Here is a 9218-nt window from a genome sequence, read left to right on the forward strand (position 1 = left end):
TAATAATAAATATACTCTTCTTTGTTTATTCATGTTAGTGCGTTTACTAGGGCTGCACGATATTGAAAAAACTGACATTGCAATATATTTATTAATTTGAAACTAACAAGATGTGCTTTAATTGCAGACTGTCTGCTTTGATTTGAGGATATTTCATCCAAATCAGGTGAACGGTATAGGAATTATATCAGTTTGCATATGTGCCTCCCACTTGTTATGGGTCCAAAAGTAATTGGACAATTGGCTTCTTAGCTGTTCCATGGCCCGGTGTGTGTTATTCCCTCATTGCCCCAATTACAATGAGCAAATAAAAGGTCCAGAGTTAATTTCAAGTGTGATATTTGCATTTGGAATCTGTATATTGCGAAATAAATCAAATTTGAGCAAATGACTTGAATAGCTTGCAAAGAGTTCATAATTTTAGATCAATTGGGATGATTCTGTACACTCAAAACATATATATTTTTACTTGTTCAAACTACTTAATTAAAATGAGCTGAAACAACACAATTCTTGAGATTTTATTGGGACAACTTGTTCAATCCACATATATTTATTAAAAGTGTTAAATTAACCTAATCGATTTGTGTTGGGACAAAATGTATGAATTGTGTGGAACCTTGCATTTTTTACTGTGTAGGGGAGCGTATCTGCATAAAATATAATTTAAAAAATGACAACCAAAGTAAATATAACAGAGAAAATATGCAAATAAACAATGATTTATGATTTTTCTAACAAGTCAAACTGTTTTCGAAAGCAGAAATTAAATCACTTTATAGTAGTAATAATAATAATAGTTTCCCAGTGATGGGTTGCAGCTGGAAGGGCTGGATAAGTATGCTGAATAATGAATAATAATAATGATAATAATAATACTGAAATGTTTTAATTGAGTCAATAATTATATAATGTACAATTAATCTTTAAGCTACAATGGTTTCATTAAATCTGCACAAATTGCTTAAATTTTCTTCAAATTCTTACAGTCAGGTTTTAAAAACACATGCAAATAATAACATTTCACTCTGAGGTTAAAATATGAAATTACTCCACTTTGTTGTTAACTGTAATGTCAGGTCAACTATAATCCCAACTACATTGCAGATCCCTGCAATGAGATTATTGCAGACATTGCAATGCACATTGATGCTAAAACGATATATTGTGCAGCCCTAACGTTAACTAATACAAACCCTATTGTAAAGTGATACCTTCTTGCCTAATATAAAAATAATAAAAATCTTACTAATCTCAAAATTTTAAATCTGCCGCATCCTTTAAAAATAAAAAAAATCTACAATTTATCGACGTAGCTTGCTGGCAGACAAACAAATTGTCAACCTGCCATCCTTTTTAAACACTGCAGCATCTTGCCTTCCTCAAGAGACCATGACCAAACACTGTCTAGGCTGGCAGACTCAAGCATTCCTAAGCGGGTGCAAAAGGACATCACGGCTTGCTGTAAAGCATGTCATTTTGAAAGGCCTTCTAACGCCTGCAGCGTCCGTACATGAGCAAGCACGCCTGCAAGGGGATGAGTCCCATAGCACTGCACACTTCTCAGTGACCTCTGTTATTAATTGTACATAAACAACAAGACGTGCTGGCTGACCGCGTGCTGTGGGTGTAAAACTAAATGGGCTATTCCACACCCCTCATATCCGCGCTGGAATGTACAGCAAATTCTGCGAATCGGCTGAGTGATGTCACATGATTGCATTTTCTGAGCTTTGTGTGTGTGTGTGTGTGTGTGTGTGTGTGTGTGTGTGTGTGTGTGTGTGTGTGTGTGTGTGTATGAGTGCTCTGCAGTCAGATGGTGAGGTGTTACAATACATTTTTCACTTCTGTGTTTAGGAAATAGAAAGCAGAGGAAGAGGAAGAATGAAGATTTGGAGTTCAGAATATATTATGGTTACACATTTATTAAAGTTGAAAATGACGCCTATGCAAATAAAGCAAACATAATACATACATTTATTATTAATAATTAATATGCTAAAAATGGGTGCTGTATATATGGTTGAGTTTTAGTTTTGTTACTTTTGTAACTTTTAGAACAGTATGGAGTTTAAGGGTGCTTTCACACCTAGACTTTTGTTTCGGAGCCTGGCGCGTTTCCCCAGTTAGCGCGGTTCGTTTGGCATATGTGAAACCAACAATCGGTCCGAGATCTCCTGAATGAGGTGGCCTCGGCTCGATAGAAACGAACTCTGGAGCGGATCGCTTGTAGTGAGAAAGCAATACGATCCAACGAACTAACGAACCAGGCTATATCACAGTGTATTATGGTTATGTAATAGGCATATACGGTATATGGCTATATGAAGAGAGAATTACTAGTAGGCTGGGATGTCATTCCAACAGGTAAATATGCATTTCATGTCAAACACGAAAGTGAAAGCATGCTGAACTATTAACGAGAGCTGTTTATCCGTTATCAGTCTTGGTTTATCTGTTATTTCTCTCTGTAATGTAAAGCATATAACGCATAAATATAGCCAACGGCTACGTATGAAAAAGTCTTACCTCTGATTTATATTTGGTGTGTCACCATTCAAAATTAAACACTCTTTTTCACATTTAATGTCTTATTGCTCATCGTCATAAATTAAAATAAGGACTCATGGCCGCTGAGCGGGACTCTGACCAATGTGAGGAGAGTTTACTCGCTCGTGACTTGTTTTAGCTCTTTTGGTCTGTTTAGAAACTTTGCCGTTTGAAAGCGAACCGCACCAAGAACAAAGTGCAACATTGTAACAATTTTAATCCCTGTTTCAGAAAATCAATCTACAGGTGTGAAAGCAGTCTTCCATCACATTTTATGTAATTTTACAGTGTTTGCCGTTTCTTTTGTGTGTGTGAATTTACAATGATTTCCAGAAATGATCCATCACACATTTATAATTATAACATAATATTATTATTCACTGAAAAAAAATCTGTTTCTTTTTATTTTTGCTATCAGTAATGTAATTTTAGGGTATTATGTGTTACAATTAATTTTATTTACTTTAATTTAAATTACCATAATAAATAATTTAATCTGGAATACGGTTGCAAATAGGTTTTTTTTTTTAGAATTACACTATTATTCTAAGTCCTGTGAAGTGCTTTGAAATGTGCATTTTTATTCGATGTTAGACATAATCTCAATCGAAACCCGATGGGAGGGTGGGACATAGTGTAGCTCCTCCCTTTTTACAAAAACAGCCAATAGTGTTTTGTATTATCACAGCTCTGCCAATGAGAGTGGTTGAGATCAAGAGCAACAAATAAAAAAAGCAAGTGAGAAGCGTCTAGAAAGGGGCGGAGCATGTCAGATACTAGAGAGCATTTGATTGGTTATGATTTGATGACAAACTGTTGTGTGAGTTGACGTAAATAAAACTGTTGATCCATTTAGGTGGAAGAGACAAACTACAAGCTGTACATGTTAATATCAGCTTTATATCTTCTAAACGTGTATTTTGTCACTGTTTTGGAGCACACTAGCTGGATATCTTAAAAACGTCTTAAAAACTTTATTTTAATTTTATGGGACCTTTTAAAGAACTTTCCTTGCATAACAACAAGCATGACTATATTTGACTGAAGCAGTTTTGCTTGTTTGTAAATTGTAATTTCAATATTTTTTAGTAATATGCAAAAGGGTGTTTTGCTATATTTGTTCATTCAGTTAATGTCCAATGCATTATTTTACAGTTATCCATGCTGTTATTTTGTTCCCTAATTCAAAATAAATGGGATTAACATTTAAAACACATTTTTTACACATTCTTAACCAAAACACAACCAAAATCTGATTTAAAATGCAGATAAAATACATTTTTGATTATATTTAGTAAACATTTCTTTCAAAAGGTCAATCAGCTTTATAATATATTACCAATATTTTATTATTACCAAAATATATGTTACTAATGTTAAGTGACAATGTGTGGGCTTTTTTTTAGCTCTCTTTCAGCTCAAAACTAACAAAGCGTGACTGAATTCTGTGTACATTTTGCATCTCCAAGATAAACCAACTTTTAATAACTTAATAGTTGAATAATAACACAGTAATAACCAATAATGTCCAATAATGACCAATAACTGTCGACGCCTCCTGATTCATACATTCAGCTTTAATTATCATGAACTAAGTCTGTTTTTCGTCTTTATCGCGCTTACTAAGTTAAATAAACATTTGCTTGAAACATTTATTTTCTGTATTGTTTATAATTTCATTCATTTTCCTTCAGCTTATTCCTTTATTTATCAGAGGTCGCCACAGCGTCACAGACCACATGTAATAAAAATGCATATTTCAAAGCACTTCACGGGGCCTTTAAAAACATTGCGAACAGATAAAACACTGTTTTAGACATGCCATGTGTGATCTAGTTTGAGATTAGCATCTTGAGCTAAAGCACAAAATAGTGGAAAATGTCAACTCTATTATTGTCAACTGGTTTAGAAAGTTTAACCATAGTTAACAACTAGAAACAAAATCAAATGTTCTCAAAATCTGACGCCCAAAAAACGTGTGCATTATTTGACATTATGGATTCATTCAGTTTACTGTAAATTTGACTTTGTTGTATATCATTCCAGTAATGAGAATGAATTGAAAAGGCTTGAAATGCAATTCTGGAAACAGTCGGACACTCTAGTAGTGGTCATCTTGGTATAGAGATCAAAGTGTGCCTCATCAATATTCAAACAAAAATATTTAATATTCAGCTGAAAAGTACAATTAATAAATGCACACTCAACCGTGTGAGCGCATAATTAAAGTTTGCCTGGTGTGGGTGTTGCAGAGGGACCTTTCTCGCCTCAGAAGCGACAAGTAATTTTATTCACCACTGCCTCGACCCGTTTCAGTCCTTCATCCTCCCACTGCACAATTCATCCACCACCTACAAGCTGAAGGGCAACCAATGTATTCTAGGGCACTTTTTCTACGGCCTCTAATGCTTTCTTGAAGTTGTAAGCACCATACAAACAACATCTCAATTAAAGCTCCTGCACATCTCTATATTAGTGTTCCTGACACCGGCTCAGCTGTGTTGACCCCAGGGACGGCATGTTCTCTCAGCACTTCTTTGTAAAGTCATCAGCAGGAGAGATCACTCTGGGTGTTTGCGTACCGCGAGCATGGCTTATCACTAGGCAGTCTTAAACCGAGGAAAAACAAATTCTCCGTGCTGGAGCATTCCTGGTTATACAAAACCATCCATGCATGATTTGCATAGAGCAATTTGGTTACGCTTCGATTTATGAGTGAACTTTTTTTAAATGTGTGTTAAAGACGTCTCTCAGAAATACAGAAAATATTGCTACAATTTTGTAGTTTTTATTTTTTGTATATTTTTAAAATGCTGTTTATTTTGTGTGATTCAAAGCTGAATTTACTCTAGTCTTTAGCCTCAGATTATCCTTTAGAAATCATTTGAATATGCTGATCTGTTATTAAAAACATTACTTATGATTTAAAGTGGGGTTGCACAATATATCGTTGTTGCATCAATATTGCAATGTGTGCATCCGCAATAGTCGCATTGCAAGTCAAGATATGCAAAGTTGAATTGACTTTGCAGTGTAGTTTTTACATTTAAATATACAAAAGCATAAAGCATGCACTGTTTATCTCACTTTTATCTTTGCATTATTGCATTCATCTATGCTTGTAGTTTGTTTATTACATTTTATGCATGATTCACTCCTCATCATCCAAATCAATCTAAATTAATACATTTGGCAACACTTTAGGACACAATTATTAACTAGTTGCTTATAAGCATGCATGTTAATGCTTATAAGTAATGCATGTTAGAAATTGGGGAAAAAATAAACAGGAGAGCTAATAATTCAGGAGGCTAATAATTCTGACTTCAACTGTATATGTATTATGTATATCAGAGACAAATAAAATGTCTCAATGTCCAAATTATTATTGTTTTTTTTCTTTTTTCCAATATCTTGCAGCCCTAATTTAATGCATTTTAAAAGTGTTCATTTATTGACAATTTAAGCTTACTTCTGATTGACAGCACATTAGTTTTCATTATTGAAAATAAATATTGTAAATTATCAATGTTTTCATTTTAATATAATATAATATAATATAATATAATATAATATAATATAATATAATATAATATAATATAATATAATATAATATAATATAATATAATATAATCTTCTTGAGCATTAAATTGGAATAATTGGCAGTTCTGAAAAAGTACTGCTATATACGTTTCAGGAGAGCGCCAAATACATCCCAGGAGCTACTATTTTTGCAGTTTTTGTTTTCGCGAATCCACCAGAGGCTGCTGTGCACGCTTTTTAAGATCTCAAATTTCCCTCGTAAGTGCCATTCGCACCTGCTGTTCTCACGTAAATCCACTAGAGGCTGCCATCAACTGACTGACAGATACACCCTCTTCCTTCCATAAACCTGACCAATAGTGTTTTCAAAGCACAGACTGACCCACCCACCAATCTCCTAAACCCAAATGACAGTTTTAAAAGATAATTCAGAAAATGAAAATCCCTCGTCTGATTTTTTTTTTTACCACGTTTTCAGATTTTACCACATTCTCACCCTGTTACTTACTTGTTTATTTTATTTTTTTTTAATTATTTCCACTTTTTGGAACCGTTATTCGCCTGACTCAAACCCTGTCATCGTGGTCAACTCCTCTCAGCATCTTAAGTTTGCCAACGTACACGGCAAACTTACTGGACAAACTGGTAATTGCGAAAAAACAATCCATACAGAGGTAAGCGGTCAGCTGGTAAGCATGAAAAAGAAACAACGTCATACCACCCTGTAGCGTTCATTTTAAAGATGAAATGCAGCCATAGCTACTTCTGGCTACATATTTCGCGATCTCCATAAATGTATAAAGGGCTACGTTTTCAGAATGAGCCTATGTTGATAATAATACATAATAAAGATTTCAAATTATGTGTATTTATGCATTACAAAATAAATGCAGAACTCAAAACAGGTTAAAAAATTATTATTCCCAAAATTAGATTTTTTGTTGTTGCACATATTACTATATATATAACTGAATAATGACATCTAGCATCGTTATCAATTTCATTCATTCATACATTCATTTTCTTTTCGGCTTAGTCCCTTTATTAATCTGAGGTCCCCACAGTGGAATGAATCGCCAACTTATTCAGCACATGTTTGCATCGAACTGATAATATTGCAAATATGCAGACTGAAGGGAACATGAGAGATGAAAGTTGAAATGACTGTATGAGAAAATTGGATAACAGGTTATGTAATCCTCTCATGTCCAGCTGGACAGTCCAGACCGTGTTGGAGAGCAAAGCGCCCGCCAGTGTCTTTAGGCAAAGAGGCAAGCATCTCTCAGCTGTCTCCTATGACGTGTGCAGTCTTCAGCAGAACACACAGGCACATTGCCATCCTCTTACAAGTCCTACATGGACCCGATCCAATGGTAACGTAGCCTCTCTGGGGTTTTTGGTTAATGAGGTAAAACAAGAAGTCGGATGTCACTTCACTTCCCAGCAACATCATTTATAGACAGGTGCATTGCGAAATCAACTAATGTGTCAGAGTACGAGAATAAATATAGGCTTCAGGCGAATGACAACAACATCGTCAAGCTTCTCCATTTGCTACTTTCAAACTCAACTAAACATTAAAGGGTGTAAAAACATCCATGTGCTAATAAAACTAAGACAAAATGTAGTTTTAGATGCAAATGAAAGATAGTTTGGTTATAATTGTTTAAATTATTACACTACTTTAGTTTAATATGACTGTTGTTTCACAAGTCGATGAAAGTAAGCACGTTCATACTTTATTAAGCTTAAAAATAATAATAATAAAACACTTTTCACTTGTTAGTCGACTACTTAAATGACTTAACTGAAATAATTTGTTTTCATTTTCAATATTACTTCAAAATAAAACTTCAAACTGTTACCAGAGTACAAACAGGGATTAAATGTAGATACATAGTATTTCTCAGGCTCTGTTGATGCTTACAAGATGCTCAAAGCTCAAAGACATTTACACTGACACTAAAATAATGATACAAAATGCAAGTTTATCTCTCTCTCTCACACACACATGTTATATATTTCCATTCCTTACCAAAGACGTTGGCCATGGTTTCATTATAATAAAAGTGTAATAACAAGGCTTTTGGCGTATTTATTAGCATATGACCACAGTTTTATGGACTATGGTTAGTGCCGCAAAACTATTTGTGGTTACAATGTATATATTTAATTAATTGTTGTTAATTCTTTGATTGTAAATAATCAAGAGTGACGTTTATCAATCTTTATCAAACTATTTTTTTATAAATTTAAGCGTTGTTTACCATCACTGGTTTGTTTTTGTTTTTCATCCGGCCATTACACGTTCAAATTTAACCTGACTGATGTTTCAGTTTTACCCAACGTAACTGTCATAGATATGCCACAGTTCGAGCGGTAAACACATAGAAAGTGCCTCACATGAACGTGAGCTCTCTTATCACCGCTGACGAAATAACACCAGGTTAAATGTTAGTTCAAAAACAACTTTAAACTCAATATAGGGAGGTATTGGCTAACCTACTCACCAGAGGACCAGTTCTTGGCACTCGGACAGCTCTACGGAGGCATCGGATTCTGCTGTATTTCCATTGACATTTCTCCTCCGATACTTTGCCAAAAGCTCCCAAATCGGCAGCAGGAGTACCCGGACTTCGTGTAAAAGAAAGTAAGTAAAAAATGCGATCGATCAAGGCGCCGAGATGTGGCGTAAACACAGTTGCATATGGTATATTCGTCCTTGGTCCGTCAACGCTTGTTCTGGAAAGGGGAGGACGCTGATGATCTTACTACGAGTCGAGTGGTGCTGAACTCTACAGTGTGTGTACACACGTCACGTGACCCTCCCCCACAGTCCTCTTCAAGAGGCCCGACTGCAAAAATCATCAAATCCTACTACGGCAAACACTGGATATTAATATTCATGATCCAAACTTTCGCCGTTGGATAACGCAGCAAAGACGCCCTTGTCTAATTAATATTCATGTCGCAGGCGTTCTCCATTGGAAGGTTACACAACAACGCCCGCGCAGGATCATTCATATTCATGAACTAAGCATTTTCCATTGGAAGGCAGTAGATATACGTGATTAAGAACCTTATTTATATTCATAAGCGCATCCTCACCCGTAGTAGGGTTTGTA

At 35.0% G+C, this 9218-nt stretch overlaps 1 protein-coding gene across 1 annotated transcript in view; it reads right to left on the minus strand.

The window, feature by feature from the left end:
- The window catches only part of gpr146 (G protein-coupled receptor 146), a 31816-nt gene extending 22909 nt beyond the window's left edge, over positions 1–8907 (minus strand). The window contains exon 1 of the mRNA XM_056454230.1: positions 8604–8907. The gene's annotated coding sequence lies outside the window, so the exon portion shown is untranslated. The remainder of the gene's footprint in view (positions 1–8603) is intronic.
- Positions 8908–9218: the final 311 nt, after the last annotated feature.

This window comes from Danio aesculapii, chromosome 3 (genome assembly GCF_903798145.1).
Source record: "Danio aesculapii chromosome 3, fDanAes4.1, whole genome shotgun sequence".
In the NCBI taxonomy this organism is placed as follows: Eukaryota; Metazoa; Chordata; class Actinopteri; order Cypriniformes; family Danionidae; genus Danio; species Danio aesculapii.